This window comes from Pristiophorus japonicus, chromosome 3 (assembly GCF_044704955.1).
Source record: "Pristiophorus japonicus isolate sPriJap1 chromosome 3, sPriJap1.hap1, whole genome shotgun sequence".
Classification (NCBI taxonomy): domain Eukaryota; kingdom Metazoa; phylum Chordata; class Chondrichthyes; family Pristiophoridae; genus Pristiophorus; species Pristiophorus japonicus.
In genome coordinates, this window is record NC_091979.1 from 230,545,619 (window position 1) to 230,563,777 (window position 18,159).

An 18,159-nucleotide genomic window follows, 5' to 3' on the forward strand; every position below is an offset into this window, starting at 1 on the left:
CAGGCAGGGGGGTGTAGGGGGGTGGGTGAGGGGGCGAGACACGGAGCGGTTGCAGACAGGCAGGGGGGTGTGGGGGGGGGTGAGGGGGTGAGACATGGAGCGGTTGCAGACAGGCAGGGGGGTGTAGGGGGGGTGGGTGGGGGGCGAGACACGGAGCGGTTGCAGACAGGCAGGGGGGTGTGGGGGGGGGGCGAGACACGGAGCGGTTGCAGACAGGCAGGGGGGTGTGGGGGTGGGCGAGGGGGCGAGACACGGAGCGGTTGCAGACAGGCAGGGGGGTGTAGGGGGGGTGGGTGGGGGGCGAGACACGGAGCGGTTGCAGACAAGCAGGGGGGTGTAGGGGGGCGGGGCGAGGGGGCGAGACATGGAGCGGTTGCAGACAGGCAGGGGGGTGTGGGGGGGCGAGGGGGCGAGACACGGAGCGGTTGCAGACAGGCAGGGGGATGTAGGGGGGTGAGGGGGCGAGACACGGAGCGGTTGCAGACAGGCAGGGGGGTGTGGGGGGGGGCGAGGGGGCAAGACACGGAGCGGTTGCAGACAGGCAGGGGGATGTAGGGGGGTGAGGGGGCGAGACACGGAGCGGTTGCAGACAGGCAGGGGGGTGTGGGGGGGGCGAGGGGGCAAGACACGGAGCGGTTGCAGACAGGCAGGGGGGTGTAGGGGGGGGTAGGTGAGGGGGTGAGACACGGAGCGGTTGCAGACAGGCAGGGGGGTGTGGGGGGGGTGGGTGAGGGGGTGAGACACGGAGCGGTTGCAGACAGGCAGGGGGGTGTGGAGGGGTGAGGGGGCGAGGGGGCGAGACACGGAGCGGCTGCACCTGAGACATGTTCCACTTTCCCCGGGACATGGTCCCCTTTTCCCAGGTCATGTTTCCCTTTCTCTGGGAGGGACATATTCCCCTTTCTCCGGAACATGTTCGCCTTTCCACGGAAGAGACATGTTCCACTTTCCCCGGGACATGTTCCCCTTTCCCCGGAACGTGTTCCCCTTTCCCCAGGACATGTTCCCATTTTCCCGGGACATGTTCCCCTTTTCCCGGGACATGTTGCATTTTCCCCGTGACATGTTCCCCTTTACCCAGGACACGTTCACCTTTCCCTGGGAGGGACTTGTTTCCCTTTCCCTGGGACATGTTCTCCTTTTAACGGGATGTGTTCCCCTTTCCCTGGGACATGTTCCCCTTTCCCTGGGACATATTCCCCTTTCCCCGGGACATGTTCCCTTTTCAACGGGATGTGTTCCCCTTTCCCTGGGACATGTTCCCCTTTCCCCGGGACATGTTCCCCTTTCCATGGGAGGGACATGTTTCCCTTTCCCCGGGACATGTTCCCCTTTCCCCGGGATGTGTTCCCCTTTCCCCGGGAGGGACATGATCCCCTTTCCTCGGGACATGTTTCCCTTTCTCTGGGAAGGACATGTTCCCCTTTGCCCGGGACATGTTCCCCTTTCAACGGGATGTGTTCCCCTTTCCCTGGGACATGTTCCCCTTTGCCCGGGACATGTTCCACTTTCCCCGGGATATGTTCCCCTTTCCCCGGGACATGTTCCCCTTTCAACGGGACGTGTTCCCCTTTCCCTGGGACATATTCCACTTTCCCCGGACATGTTCCACTTTCCCCGGAATATGTTCCCCTTTCCCCGGGACATGTTCGCCTTTCCCCGGGAGGGACATGTTCCCCTTTCCCCGGGACATGTTCCCCTTTTCCCGGGAGGTACATGTTCCCCTTTTCCCTGGGACATGTTCCGCTTTTCGCAGAAGTGACATGTTCCCATTTCCCTGGGACATGTTACCCTTTCCCGGGACATGTTCCCCTTTTTCCGGGGGGGCGAGGGGGCGAGACACGGAGCGGTTGCAGACAGGCAGGGGGGTGTGGGGGGGGGGGCGAGGGGGCGAGACACGGAGCGGTTGCAGACAGGCAGGGGGCTGTAGGGGGGTGAGGGGGCGAGACACGGAGCGGTTGCAGACAGGCAGGGGGGTGTGGGGGGGGGCGAGGGGGCGAGACACGGAGCGGTTGCAGACAGGCAGGGGGGTGTGGGGGGGGGCGAGGGGGCGAGACACGGAGCGGTTGCAGACAGGCAGGGGGGTTTTGGGGGGGGGCCAGGGGGCGAGACACGGAGCGGTTGCAGACAGGCAGGGGGGTGTAGGGGGGGGTGGGTGAGGGGGTGAGACACGGAGCGGTTGCAGACAGGCAGGGGGGTGTGGGGGGGGGGCGAGGGGGTGAGACACGGAGCGGTTGCAGACAGGCAGGGGGGTGTAGGCGGGGGTGGGTGAGGGGGTGAGACACGGAGCGGTTGCAGACAGGCAGGGGGGTGTGGAGGGGTGAGGGGGCGAGGGGGCGAGACACGGAGCGGCTGCACCTGAGACATGTTCCACTTTCCCCGGAATTTGGTCCCCTTTTCCCAGGTCATGTTTCCCTTTCTCTGGGAGGGACATATTCCCCTTTCTCCGGAACATGTTCGCCTTTCCACGGAAGAGACATGTTCCACTTTCCCCGGGACATGTTCCCCTTTCCCCGGAACGTGTTCCCCTTTCCCCGGGACATGTTCCCATTTTCCCGGGACATGTTCCCCTTTTCCCGGGACATGTTGCATTTTCCCCGTGACATGTTCCCCTTTACCCAGGACACGTTCACCTTTCCCTGGGAGGGACTTGTTCCCCTTTCCCTGGGACATGTTCTCCTTTTAACGGGATGTGTTCCCCTTTCCCTGGGACATGTTCCCCTTTCCCTGGGACATATTCCCCTTTCCCCGGGACATGTTCCCTTTTCAACGGGATGTGTTCCCCTTTCCCTGGGACATGTTCCCCTTTCCCCGGGACATGTTCCCCTTTCCATGGGAGGGACATGTTTCCCTTTCCCCGGGACATGTTCCCCTTTCCCCGGGATGTGTTCCCCTTTCCCCGGGAGGGACATGATCCCCTTTCCTCGGGACATGTTTCCCTTTCTCTGGGAAGGACATGTTCCCCTTTGCCCGGGACATGTTCCCCTTTCAACGGGATGTGTTCCCCTTTCCCTGGGACATGTTCCCCTTTGCCCGGGACATGTTCCACTTTCCCCGGGATATGTTCCCCTTTCCCCGGGACATGTTCCCCTTTCAACGGGACGTGTTCCCCTTTCCCTGGGACATATTCCACTTTCCCCGGACATGTTCCACTTTCCCCGGAATATGTTCCCCTTTCCCCGGCTCATGTTCCCCTTTCCCCGGGACATGTTCCCCTTTCCCCGGGACATGTTCCCCTTTGCCTGGGACATGTTCTCCTTTTCCGGGGACATGTTCCCCTTTCCCCAGAACATTTTCCCCTTTCCCCGGGACATGTTCCCCTTTCCCCGCGAGGGACATGTTCCCCTTTCCCCGGGACTTGTTCCCCTTTCCCCGGGACATGTTCCCCTTTCCCCGGGACGTGTTACCCTTTCCCCGGGAGGGACATGATCCCCTTTCCTCGGGACATGTTTCCCTTTCTCTGGGAGGGACATGTTCCCCTTTCCCCGGGTCATGTTCCCCTTTCCCTGGGACATGTTCCCCTTTTCCTGGAACATGTTCCCCTTTCCCCGGGGCATGTTCCCCTTTCCCCGGGAGGGACATGTTCCCCTTTCCCCGGGAGGGACATGTTCCCCTTTCCCTGGGACATGTTCCCCTTTCCCCGGGACATGTTCCACTTTTCCTGGGACATGTTCCCCTTTCCCCGGGACATGTTGCAATTCCCTGGGACATGTTCCCCTTTCCCCGGAAGGGACATGTTCCCCTTTCCCGGGGACATGTTCCCCTTTCCCTGAGACATGTTCCCCTTTCCCCAGCACATGTTCCCCTTTCCCCGGGAGGGATATGTTCCCTTATCCCCCGGCCGTGTTCCACTTTCCCCGGGACATGTTCCCCTTTCCACGGGACTTGTTCCACTTTCCCCAGGATGAGTTCCCCTTTCCCTTGGAGGGACGTGTTCCCCTTTCCCTTGGAGGGACATATTCCCCTTTCCCTGGGACATGTTCCCCTTTCCCCGGGATATGTTACCATTTCTTCGTTAAATTTTCCCCTTTCCCCGGGAGGGACATGTTCCACTTTCCCTGGGACATGTTCCCCTTTCTTACCGGGACATGTTCCCCTTTCCCCGGGATATGTTACCCTTTCCTCGGGACATGTTCCCCTTTCCCTGGGACATGTTCCCCTTTCCCCGGGACATGTTACCCTTTCCCCGGGATATGTTACCCTTTCCCCCGGAAGTTTTTAGTTTTCCCCTTTCCCCGGGACATGTTCCCCTTTCCCCGGGCTATGTTACCCTTTCCCCGGGACATGTTCCCCTTTCCTTGGGACATGTTACCCTTTCCCCGGGATATGTTACCCTTTCCCCCGGAAGTTTTTAGTTTTCCCCTTTCCCCGGGACATGTTCCCCTTTCCCCGGGATATGTTACCCTTTCCCCGGGACATGTTCCCCTTTCCTTGGGACATGTTCCCCTTTCCTCGGGAGTGACATGTTCCCCTATCCCCCGGACGTTTTCCCCTTTCCCCGGGACATGTTCCCCTTTCCCCGGGACATGTTCCATTTTCCCCGGGATATGTTTCACTTTCCCCGGGACATGTTCGCCGTTCCCCGGGACATGTTTCCCTTTCCCCGGCACATGTTCCCCTTTCCCCGGGACATGTTCCCCTTTCCTCGGGAGGGACATGTTCCCCTTTCCCCGGCACATGTTCCCCTTTCCCCGGGACATGTTCCCCTTTCCCCGGGATATGTTATCTTTTCCCCGGGACATGTTTCCTTTCCCCGGGAGGGACATGCTCCCCTTTCCAAGGACAAGTTCCCTTTCCCCGGGACATGTTCCCCTTTCCCTGGGACATGTTCCCCTTTCCCCGGGACATGTTACCCTTTCCCCGGGATATGTTACCCTTTCCCCCGGAAGTTTTTAGTTTTCCCCTTTCCCCGGGACATGTTCCCCTTTCTCCGGGATATGTTCCCCTTTCCCCGGGACATGTTCCCCTTTCCTTGGGACATGTTACCCTTTCCCCGGGATATGTTACCCTTTCCCCCGGAAGTTTTTAGTTTTCCCCTTTCCCCGGGACATGTTCCCCTTTCCCCGGGATATGTTACCCTTTCCCCGGGACATGTTCCCCTTTCCTTGGGACATGTTCCCCTTTCCTCGGGAGTGACATGTTCCCCTATCGCCCGGACGTTTTCCCCTTTCCCCGGGACATGTTCCCCTTTCCCCGGGACATGTTCCATTTTCCCCGGGATATGTTTCACTTTCCCCGGGACATGTTCGCCATTCCCCGGGACATGTTTCCCTTTCCCCGGCACATGTTCCCCTTTCCCCGGGACATGTTCCCCTTTCCTCGGGAGGGACATGTTCCCCTTTCCCCGGCACATGTTCCCCTTTCCCCGGGACATGTTCCCCTTTCCCCGGGATATGTTATCTTTTCCCCGGGACATGTTCCCTTTCCCCGGGAGGGACATGCTCCCCTTTCCAAGGACAAGTTCCCTTTCCCCGGGACATGTTCCCCTTTCCCTGGGACATGTTTCCTTTTCCCTGGGAGGGACATGTTCCCCTTTCCCCGGGACATGTTCCCCTTTCCCCGTAACATGTTTCCCTTTCCCCGGAAAAATTTCCACTTTTCCAGGGACATGTTCCCCTTTTCCTCGGGACATGTTCCCCTTTCCCCGGGACATGTTCCCCTTTCCCCGGGATATGTTACCCTTTCCCCGATACACGTTCCCCTTTCCCCGGAGGGAGATGATCCCGTTTCCCCGGGACATGGATGATCCCGTTTCCCCGGGACATGTTCCCTTTCCCCGGGAGGGACATGCTCCCCTTTCCAAGGACAAGTTCCCTTTCCCCGGGACATGTTCCCCTTTCCCCGTTACATGTTTCCCTTTCCCCGGAACAATTTCCACTTTTCCAGGGACATGTTCCCCTTTCCCCGGGACATGTTCCACTTTCTCCGGGAGGGAAATGTTCCCTTTTCCTCGGGACATGTTCCCCTTTCCCCGGGACATGTTCCCCTTTCCCCGGGATATGTTACCCTTTCCCCGATACATTTTCCCCTTTCCCCGGAGGGAGATGATCCCGTTTCCCCGGGACATGGATGATCCCGTTTCCCCGGGACATGTTCCACTTTCCCCGGGACATGTTCCCCTTTCCCTGGGAGCGACATGTTACCCTTTCCCCGGGATATGTTCCCCTTTCCCCGGGACATGTTCCCCTTTTCCTGGGAGGGACATGTTCCCCTTTTCCCAGGACATGTTCCCCTTTCCCCGGGACATGTTCCACTTTCTCCGGGAGGGAAATGTTCCTTTTCCCCGGGACATGTTCCCCTTTCCCCGGGACATGTTCCCCTTTCCCCGGGATATGTTACCCTTTCCCCGATACACATTCCCCTTTCCCCGGAGGGAGATGATCCCCTTTCCCCGGGACATGGATGATACCGTTTCCCCGGGACATGTTCCACGTTCCCCGATACATGTTCCTCTTTCCCTGGGAGCGACATGTTACCCTTTCCCCGGGATATGTTACCCTTTCCCCGTTACACGTTCCCCTTTCCCCGGAGGTAGATGATCTCCTTTCCACGGGACATGTTCCACTTTCCCGGGACATGTTCCCCTTTCCCTGGGAGGGACATGTTCCCCTTTCCCCGGGACATGTTCCTCATTCCTCGGGACATGTTCCCCTTTCCCCGGGACATGTTCCCCTTTTCTGAGACATATTCTCCTTTCCCCAGGACATGTTCCCCTTTCCCCGGGACATGTTCCATTTTCCCCGGGATATGTTTCACTTTCCCCGGGACATGTTCGCCGTTCCCCGGGACATGTTTCCCTTTCCCCGGCACATGTTCCCCTTTCCCCGGGACATGTTCCCCTTTCCTCGGGAGGGACATGTTCCCCTTTCCCCGGCACATGTTCCCCTTTCCCCGGGACATGTTCCCCTTTCCCCGGGATATGTTATCTTTTCCCCGGGACATGTTCCCTTTCCCCGGGAGGGACATGCTCCCCTTTCCAAGGACAAGTTCCCTTTACCCGGGACATGTTCCCCTTTCCCTGGGACATGTTCCCCTTTCCCCGGGACATGTTACCCTTTCCCCGGGATATGTTACCCTTTCCCCCGGAAGTTTTTAGTTTTCCCCTTTCCCCGGGACATGTTCCCCTTTCCCCGGGATATGTTCCCCTTTCCCCGGGACATGTTCCCCTTTCCTTGGGACATGTTACCCTTTCCCCGGGATATGTTACCCTTTCCCCCGGAAGTTTTTAGTTTTCCCCTTTCCCCGGGACATGTTCCCCTTTCCCCGGGATATGTTACCCTTTCCCCGGGACATGTTCCCCTTTCCCCGGGACATGTTCCCCTTTCCTCGGGAGTGACATGTTCCCCTATCCCCCGGACGTTTTCCCCTTTCCCCGGGACATGTTCCCCTTTCCCCGGGACATGTTCCATTTTCCCCGGGATATGTTTCACTTTCCCCGGGACATGTTCGCCATTCCCCGGGACATGTTTCCCTTTCCCCGGCACATGTTCCCCTTTCCCCGGGACATGTTCCCCTTTCCTCGGGAGGGACATGTTCCCCTTTCCCCGGCACATGTTCCCCTTTCCCCGGGACATGTTCCCCTTTCCCCGGGATATGTTATCTTTTCCCCGGGACATGTTCCCTTTCCCCGGGAGGGACATGCTCCCCTTTCCAAGGACAAGTTCCCTTTACCCGGGACATGTTCCCCTTTCCCTGGGACATGTTCCCCTTTCCCCGGGACATGTTACCCTTTCCCCGGGATATGTTACCCTTTCCCCCGGAAGTTTTTAGTTTTCCCCTTTCCCCGGGACATGTTCCCCTTTCCCCGGGATATGTTCCCCTTTCCCCGGGACATGTTCCCCTTTCCTTGGGACATGTTACCCTTTCCCCGGGATATGTTACCCTTTCCCCCGGAAGTTTTTAGTTTTCCCCTTTCCCCGGGACATGTTCCCCTTTCCCCGGGATATGTTACCCTTTCCCCGGGACATGTTCCCCTTTCCTTGGGACATGTTCCCCTTTCCTCGGGAGTGACATGTTCCCCTATCCCCCGGACGTTTTCCCCTTTCCCCGGGACATGTTCCCCTTTCCCCGGGACATGTTCCATTTTCCCCGGGATATGTTTCACTTTCCCCGGGACATGTTCGCCATTCCCCGGGACATGTTTCCCTTTCCCCGGCACATGTTCCCCTTTCCCCGGGACATGTTCCCCTTTCCTCGGGAGGGACATGTTCCCCTTTCCCCGGCACATGTTCCCCTTTCCCCGGGACATGTTCCCCTTTCCCCGGGATATGTTATCTTTTCCCCGGGACATGTTCCCTTTCCCCGGGAGGGACATGCTCCCCTTTCCAAGGACAAGTTCCCTTTCCCCGGGACATGTTCCCCTTTCCCTGGGACATGTTTCCTTTTCCCTGGGAGGGACATGTTCCCCTTTCCCCGGGACATGTTCCCCTTTCCCCGTTACATGTTTCCCTTTCCCCGGAAAAATTTCCACTTTTCCAGGGACATGTTCCCCTTTCCCCGGGACATGTTCCCCTTTCCCCGGGATATGTTACCCTTTCCCCGATACACGTTCCCCTTTCCCCGGAGGGAGATGATCCCGTTTCCCCGGGACATGGATGATCCCGTTTCCCCGGGACATGTTCCCTTTCCCCGGGAGGGACATGCTCCCCTTTCCAAGGACAAGTTCCCTTTCCCCGGGACATGTTCCCCTTTCCCTGGGACATGTTTCCTTTTCCCTGGGAGGGACATGTTCCCCTTTCCCCGGGACATGTTCCCCTTTCCCCGTTACATGTTTCCCTTTCCCCGGAACAATTTCCACTTTTCCAGGGACATGTTCCCCTTTCCCCGGGACATGTTCCACTTTCTCCGGGAGGGAAATGTTCCCTTTTCCTCGGGACATGTTCCCCTTTCCCCGGGACATGTTCCCCTTTCCCCGGGATATGTTACCCTTTCCCCGATACATGTTCCCCTTTCCCCGGAGGGAGATGATCCCGTTTCCCCGGGACATGGATGATCCCGTTTCCCCGGGACATGTTCCACTTTCCCCGGGACATGTTCCCCTTTCCCTGGGAGCGACATGTTACCCTTTCCCCGGGATATGTTCCCCTTTCCCCGGGACATGTTCCCCTTTTCCCGGGAGGGACATGTTCCCCTTTTCCCAGGACATGTTCCCCTTTCCCCGGGACATGTTCCACTTTCTCCGGGAGGGAAATGTTCCCTTTTCCCCGGGACATGTTCCCCTTTCCCCGGGACATGTTCCCCTTTCCCCGGGATATGTTACCCTTTCCCCGATACACGTTCCCCTTTCCCCGGAGGGAGATGATCCCCTTTCCCCGGGACATGGATGATACCGTTTCCCCGGGACATGTTCCACGTTCCCCGATACATGTTCCTCTTTCCCTGGGAGCGACATGTTACCCTTTCCCCGGGATATGTTACCCTTTCCCCGTTACACGTTCCCCTTTCCCCGGAGGTAGATGATCTCCTTTCCACGGGACATGTTCCACTTTCCCGGGACATGTTCCCCTTTCCCTGGGAGGGACATGTTCCCCTTTCCCCGGGACATGTTCCTCATTCCTCGGGACATGTTCCCCTTTCCCCGGGACATGTTCCCCTTTTCTGAGACATATTCTCCTTTCCCCAGGACATGTTCCCCTTTCCCTGGGACATGTTCCCCTTTCCACGGGAGGGACATGCTCCCCTTCCCCCGGAACATGTTCCCCTTTCCCTGGGACGTGTTCCACTTCCCCTTGGAGGGACGTGTTCCCCTTTCCCTTGGAGGAACATGTTCCACTTTCCCTGGGACATGTTCCCCTTTCCCGGGTACATGTTCCCCTTTCCCCGGGACATGTTCCCCTTTCCCCGGGACAAGTTCCTCTTTCCCCAGGACATGTTCCACTTTCCCCGGGAGGGACATGTTCCCCTTTCCCCGGGTCATGTTCCCCTTTCACCGGGACATGTTCCCCTTTTCCTGGAACATGTTTCCCTTTCCCCTGGAAAATGTTCCCCTTCTCCCGGGAGGGACATGTTCCCCTTCTCCCGAGACGTGTTCCCATTTCCCCGGGACATGTTCCCCTTTCCGCGGGACGTGTTCCCCTTTCCCCGGGCGGCACATGTTCCCCTTTCCCCGGGAGGGACATGTTTCCCTTTCCCTGGGACATGTTACATTTGCCCCGGGACATGTTCCCCTTTCCCCGGGAGGTGTTCCCGTTTCCCCGGGACATGTTCCTATTTCCCTTGGACATGTTCCACTTTCCCTGGGAGGGACATGTTCCCCTTTCCCCGTGTCATGTTCCCCTTTCCCCGGGACATGTTCCCCTTTTCCTGGAACATGTTCCCCTTTCCCTGGGAAATGTTTCCCTTTTCCCGCGAGGGACATGTTCCCCTTTCCCCGGGACATGTTCCCCTTTCCCCGGGAGGGACATGTTCGCCTTTCCCTGGGACATGTTACCCTTTCCCCGGGAGGGACATGTTCCCCTTTCCCCGGGTCATGTTCCTCTTTCCCCGGGACATGTTCCCCTTCTCCCAAGACGTGTTCCCATTTCCCCGGGATATGTTTCCCTTTTCCCGCGAGGGACATGTTACCCTTTCCCCGGGAGGGACATGTTCGCCTTTCCCTGGGACATGTTACACTTTCCCCGGGACATGTTCCCCTTTCCCCGGGAAGGTCATGTTCCCCTTTCCCCGGGACATGTTCCATTTTACCCGAGACTTGTTCCCCTTTCCCAGGGACATGTTCCACTTTCCCCGGGACATGTTCCCCTTTGCCTGGGACATGTTCTCCTTTTCCGGGGACATGTTCCCCTTTCCCCAGCACATTTTCCCCTTTCCCCGGGACATGTTCCCCTTTCCCCGCGAGGGACATGTTCCCCTTTCCCCGGGACTTGTTCCCCTTTCCCCGGGACAAGTTCCCCTTTCCCCGGGACATGTTCCCCTTTCCCCGGGACGTGTTACCCTTTCCCCGGGAGGGACATGATCCCCTTTCCTCGGGACATGTTTCCCTTTCTCTGGGAGGGACATGTTCCCCTTTCCCCGGGTCATGTTCCCCTTTCCCCGGGACATGTTCCCCTTTTCCTGGAACATGTTCCCCTTTCCCCGGGGCATGTTCCACTTTCCCCGGGAGGGGCATGTTCCCCTTTCCCCGGGAGGGACATGTTCCCCTTTCCCCGGGACATGTTCCCCTTTCCCCGGGACATGTCCCATTTTCCCTGGGACATGTTCCCCTTTCCCCGGGACATGTTCCACTTTTCCTGGGACATGTTCCCCTTTCCCCGGGACATGTTGCAATTCCCTGGGACATGTTCCCCTTTCTACGGGAGGGACATGTTCCCCTTTCCCCGGGTCATGTTCCCCTTTCCCCGGGAAATGTTTCCCTTTTCCCGCGAGGGACATATTCCATTTTCCCCGGGACATGTTCCCCTTCTCCCGGGAGGGACATGTTCCCCTTTCCCCTGGACGTGTTCCCCTTTCCCCGGGATATGTTTCCCTTTCCCCGGGATGTGTTCCCCTTTCCCCGGGTGGGACATGTTCCCCTTTCCTCGGGAGGGACATGTTCCCCTTTCCCCGGCACATGTTCCCCTTTCCCCGGGACATGTTCCCCTTTCCCCGGGATATGTTATCTTTTCCCCGGGACATGTTCCCTTTCCCCGGGAGGGACATGCTCCCCTTTCCAAGGACAAGTTCCCTTTACCCGGGACATGTTCCCCTTTCCCTGGGACATGTTCCCCTTTCCCCGGGACATGTTACCCTTTCCCCGGGATATGTTACCCTTTCCCCCGGAAGTTTTTAGTTTTCCCCTTTCCCCGGGACATGTTCCCCTTTCCCAGGATATGTTCCCCTTTCCCCGGGACATGTTCCCCTTTCCTTGGGACATGTTACCCTTTCCCCGGGATATGTTACCCTTTCCCCCGGAAGTTTTTAGTTTTCCCCTTTCCCCGGGACATGTTCCCCTTTCCCCGGGATATGTTACCCTTTCCCCGGGACATGTTCCCCTTTCCTTGGGACATGTTCCCCTTTCCTCGGGAGTGACATGTTCCCCTATCCCCCGGACGTTTTCCCCTTTCCCCGGGACATGTTCCCCTTTCCCCGGGACATGTTCCATTTTCCCCGGGATATGTTTCACTTTCCCCGGGACATGTTCGCCATTCCCCGGGACATGTTTCCCTTTCCCCGGCACATGTTCCCCTTTCCCCGGGACATGTTCCCCTTTCCTCGGGAGGGACATGTTCCCCTTTCCCCGGCACATGTTCCCCTTTCCCCGGGACATGTTCCCCTTTCCCCGGGATATGTTATCTTTTCCCCGGGACATGTTCCCTTTCCCCGGGAGGGACATGCTCCCCTTTCCAAGGACAAGTTCCCTTTCCCCGGGACATGTTCCCCTTTCCCTGGGACATGTTTCCTTTTCCCTGGGAGGGACATGTTCCCCTTTCCCCGGGACATGTTCCCCTTTCCCCGTTACATGTTTCCCTTTCCCCGGAAAAATTTCCACTTTTCCAGGGACATGTTCCCCTTTCCCCGGGACATGTTCCCCTTTCCCCGGGATATGTTACCCTTTCCCCGATACACGTTCCCCTTTCCCCGGAGGGAGATGATCCCGTTTCCCCGGGACATGGATGATCCCGTTTCCCCGGGACATGTTCCCTTTCCCCGGGAGGGACATGCTCCCCTTTCCAAGGACAAGTTCCCTTTCCCCGGGACATGTTCCCCTTTCCCTGGGACATGTTTCCTTTTCCCTGGGAGGGACATGTTCCCCTTTCCCCGGGACATGTTCCCCTTTCCCCGTTACATGTTTCCCTTTCCCCGGAACAATTTCCACTTTTCCAGGGACATGTTCCCCTTTCCCCGGGACATGTTCCACTTTCTCCGGGAGGGAAATGTTCCCTTTTCCTCGGGACATGTTCCCCTTTCCCCGGGACATGTTCCCCTTTCCCCGGGATATGTTACCCTTTCCCCGATACATGTTCCCCTTTCCCCGGAGGGAGATGATCCCGTTTCCCCGGGACATGGATGATCCCGTTTCCCCGGGACATGTTCCACTTTCCCCGGGACATGTTCCCCTTTCCCTGGGAGCGACATGTTACCCTTTCCCCGGGATATGTTCCCCTTTCCCCGGGACATGTTCCCCTTTTCCCGGGAGGGACATGTTCCCCTTTTCCCAGGACATGTTCCCCTTTCCCCGGGACATGTTCCACTTTCTCCGGGAGGGAAATGTTCCCTTTTCCCCGGGACATGTTCCCCTTTCCCCGGGACATGTTCCCCTTTCCCCGGGATATGTTACCCTTTCCCCGATACACGTTCCCCTTTCCCCGGAGGGAGATGATCCCCTTTCCCCGGGACATGGATGATACCGTTTCCCCGGGACATGTTCCACGTTCCCCGATACATGTTCCTCTTTCCCTGGGAGCGACATGTTACCCTTTCCCCGGGATATGTTACCCTTTCCCCGTTACACGTTCCCCTTTCCCCGGAGGTAGATGATCTCCTTTCCACGGGACATGTTCCACTTTCCCGGGACATGTTCCCCTTTCCCTGGGAGGGACATGTTCCCCTTTCCCCGGGACATGTTCCTCATTCCTCGGGACATGTTCCCCTTTCCCCGGGACATGTTCCCCTTTTCTGAGACATATTCTCCTTTCCCCAGGACATGTTCCCCTTTCCCTGGGACATGTTCCCCTTTCCACGGGAGGGACATGCTCCCCTTCCCCCGGAACATGTTCCCCTTTCCCTGGGACGTGTTCCACTTCCCCTTGGAGGGACGTGTTCCCCTTTCCCTTGGAGGAACATGTTCCACTTTCCCTGGGACATGTTCCCCTTTCCCGGGTACATGTTCCCCTTTCCCCGGGACATGTTCCCCTTTCCCCGGGACAAGTTCCTCTTTCCCCAGGACATGTTCCACTTTCCCCGGGAAGGACATGTTCCCCTTTCCCCGGGTCATGTTCCCCTTTCACCGGGACATGTTCCCCTTTTCCTGGAACATGTTTCCCTTTCCCCTGGAAAATGTTCCCCTTCTCCCGGGAGGGACATGTTCCCCTTCTCCCGAGACGTGTTCCCATTTCCCCGGGACATGTTCCCCTTTCCGCGGGACGTGTTCCCCTTTCCCCGGGCGGCACATGTTCCCCTTTCCCCGGGAGGGACATGTTTCCCTTTCCCTGGGACATGTTACATTTGCCCCGGGACATGTTCCCCTTTCCCCGGGAGGTGTTCCCGTTTCCCCGGGACATGTTCCTATTTCCCTTGGACATGTTCCACTTTCCCTGGGAGGGACATGTTCCCCTTTCCCCGTGTCATGTTCCCCTTTCCCCGGGACATGTTCCCCTTTTCCTGGAACATGTTCCCCTTTCCCTGGGAAATGTTTCCCTTTTCCCGCGAGGGACATGTTCCCCTTTCCCCGGGACATGTTCCCCTTTCCCCGGGAGGGACATGTTCGCCTTTCCCTGGGACATGTTACCCTTTCCCCGGGAGGGACATGTTCCCCTTTCCCCGGGTCATGTTCCTCTTTCCCCGGGACATGTTCCCCTTCTCCCAAGACGTGTTCCCATTTCCCCGGGATATGTTTCCCTTTTCCCGCGAGGGACATGTTACCCTTTCCCCGGGAGGGACATGTTCGCCTTTCCCTGGGACATGTTACACTTTCCCCGGGACATGTTCCCCTTTCCCCGGGAAGGTCATGTTCCCCTTTCCCCGGGACATGTTCCATTTTACCCGAGACTTGTTCCCCTTTCCCAGGGACATGTTCCACTTTCCCCGGGACATGTTCCCCTTTGCCTGGGACATGTTCTCCTTTTCCGGGGACATGTTCCCCTTTCCCCAGCACATTTTCCCCTTTCCCCGGGACATGTTCCCCTTTCCCCGCGAGGGACATGTTCCCCTTTCCCCGGGACTTGTTCCCCTTTCCCCGGGACAAGTTCCCCTTTCCCCGGGACATGTTCCCCTTTCCCCGGGACGTGTTACCCTTTCCCCGGGAGGGACATGATCCCCTTTCCTCGGGACATGTTTCCCTTTCTCTGGGAGGGACATGTTCCCCTTTCCCCGGGTCATGTTCCCCTTTCCCCGGGACATGTTCCCCTTTTCCTGGAACATGTTCCCCTTTCCCCGGGGCATGTTCCACTTTCCCCGGGAGGGGCATGTTCCCCTTTCCCCGGGAGGGACATGTTCCCCTTTCCCCGGGACATGTTCCCCTTTCCCCGGGACATGTCCCATTTTCCCTGGGACATGTTCCCCTTTCCCCGGGACATGTTCCACTTTTCCTGGGACATGTTCCCCTTTCCCCGGGACATGTTGCAATTCCCTGGGACATGTTCCCCTTTCTACGGGAGGGACATGTTCCCCTTTCCCCGGGTCATGTTCCCCTTTCCCCGGGAAATGTTTCCCTTTTCCCGCGAGGGACATATTCCATTTTCCCCGGGACATGTTCCCCTTCTCCCGGGAGGGACATGTTCCCCTTTCCCCTGGACGTGTTCCCCTTTCCCCGGGATATGTTTCCCTTTCCCCGGGACGTGTTCCCCTTTCCCCGGGTGGGACATGTTCCCCTTTCCCCGGGAGGGACATGTTCCCCTTTCCCCGGGACAAGTTCCTCTTTCCCCAGGACATGTTCCACTTTCCCCGGGAGGGTCATGTTCCCCTTTCCCCGGGACAAGTTCCTCTTTCCCCAGGACATGTTCCACTTTCCCCGGGAGGGACATGTTCCCCTTTCCCCGGGACAAGTTCCTCTTTCCCCAGGACATGTTCCACTTTCCCCGGGAGGGACATGTTCCCCTTTCCCCGGGAGGGACGTGTTCCATTTTCCCCGGGACATGTTCCACTTTCCCCGGGAGGGACATGTTCCCTTTTCCCCGGGAGGGACATGTTCCATTTTCCCCGGGATATGTTTCCCTTTCCCCGGGACATGTTCCCCTTTCCCCGTGACATGTTCCACTTTCCCCGGGAGAGACATGTTCATCTTTCCCTTGGACATGTTCCACTTTCCCCGGGAGGGACATGTTCCCCTTTCCCCGGGTCATGTTCCCCTTTCCCCGGAACATGTTCCCCTTTCCCCGGGAAGGTCATGTTCCCCTTTCCCCGGGACATGTTCCATTTTCCCCGGGACATGTTCCCCTTTCCCCGGGACATGTTCCACTTTCCCCGGGACATGTTCCCCTTTCCCCAGCACATTTTTCCCTTTCCCCGGGACATGTTCCCCTTTCCCCGCGAGGGACATGTTCCCCTTTCCCCGGGACTTGTTCCCCTTTCCCCGGGACAAGTTCCCCTTTCCCCGGGTCATGTTCCCCTTTCCCCGAGACGTGTTACCCTTTCCCCGGGAGGGACATGATCCCCTTTTCTCGGGACATGTTTCCCTTTCTCTGGGAGGGACATGTTCCCCTTTCCCTGGGTCATGTTCCCCTTTCCCCGGGACATGTTCCCCTTTTCCTGGAACATGTTCCCCTTTCCCCGGGGCATGTTCCCCTTTCCCCGGGAGGGGCATGTTTCCCTTTCCCCGGGAGGGACATGTTCCCCTTTCCCCGGGACATGTTCCCCTATCCCCGGGACATGGCGAGAAAGCAGGAATGGGGTACTGAAGTTGAATGTTCAGCCATGAACTCATTGAATGGCGGTGCAGGCTAGAAGGGCCGAATGGCCTACTCCTGCACCTATTTTCTATGTTTCTATGTTTCTATGTTTCTATGTCCCACTTTCCCTGGGACATGTTCCCCTTTCCCCGGGACATGTTCCACTTTTCCTGGGACATGTTCCCCTTTCCCCGGGAGGGACATGTTCCCCTTTCCCCGGGACATGTTCCCCTTTCCCTGAGACATGTTCCCCTTTCCCCAGCACATGTTCCCCTTTCCCCGGGAGGGATATGTTCCCTTATCCCCCGGACGTGTTCCACTTACCCCGGGACATGTTCCCCTTTCCACGGGACTTGTTCCCCTTTCCCCAGGATGAGTTCCCCTTTCCCTTGCAGGGACGTGTTCCCCTTTCCCTTGGAGGGACATGTTCCCCTTTCCCCGGGACATGTTCCCCTTTCCCTGGGACATGTTCCCCTTTCCCCGGGACATGTTCCACTTTTCCTGGGACATGTTCCCCTTTCCCCGGGATATGTTACCATTTCCCCGTTAAATCTTCCCCTTTCCCCGGGAGGGACATGTTCCACTTTCCCTGGGACATGTTCCCCTTTCTTACCGGGACATGTTCCACTTTTCCTGGGTCATGTTCCCCTTTCCCCGGGATATGTTACCATTTCCCCATTAAATCTTCCCCTTTCCCCGGGAGGGACATGTTCCACTTTCCCTGGGACATGTTCCCCTTTCTTACCGGGACATGTTCCCCTTTCCCCGGGATATGTTACCCTTTCCTCGGGACATGTTCCCCTTTCCCTGGGACATGTTCCCCTTTCCCCGGGACATGTTCCCCTATCCCAGGGATATGTTGCCCTTTCCCCGGGATATGTTACCCTTTCCCGCGGAAGTTTTCCCTTTTCCCCGGGACATGTTCCCCTTTCCTTGGGACATGTACCCCTTTCCTCGGGAGTGACATGTTCCCCTATCCCCCGGAAGTTTTCCCCTTTCCCCGGGACATGTTCCCCTTTCCCCGGGACATGTTCCATTTTCCCCGGGATATGTTTCACTTTCCCCGGGACATGTTCGCCGTTCCCCGGGACATGTTTCCCTTTCCCCGGGACATGTTCCCCTTTCCTCGGGAGGGACATGTTCCCCTTTCCCCGGCACATGTTCCCCTTTCCCCGGGACATGTTCCCCTTTCCCCGGGATATGTTATCTTTTCCCCGGGACATGTTTCCTTTCCCCGGGAGGGACATGCTCCCCTTTCCAAGGACAAGTTCCCTTTCCCCGGGACATGTTCCCCTTTCCCTGGGACATGTTCCCCTTTCCCCGGGACATGTTACCCTTTCCCCGGGATATGTTACCCTTTCCCCCGGAAGTTTTTAGTTTTCCCCTTTCCCCGGGACATGTTCCCCTTTCTCCGGGATATGTTCCCCTTTCCCCGGGACATGTTCCCCTTTCCTTGGGACATGTTACCCTTTCCCCGGGATATGTTACCCTTTCCCCCGGAAGTTTTTAGTTTTCCCCTTTCCCCGGGACATGTTCCCCTTTCCCCGGGATATGTTACCCTTTCCCCGGGACATGTTCCCCTTTCCTTGGGACATGTTCCCCTTTCCTCGGGAGTGACATGTTCCCCTATCCCCCG

The 18,159-nt window shown here is 58.0% G+C and overlaps 1 pseudogene; it reads left to right on the forward strand.

Moving 5' to 3' along the window:
• LOC139255402 (F-box/WD repeat-containing protein 1A-like) overlaps positions 1–18,159 on the forward strand; it is a 441,926-nt pseudogene that overhangs the window by 177,240 nt on the left and 246,527 nt on the right.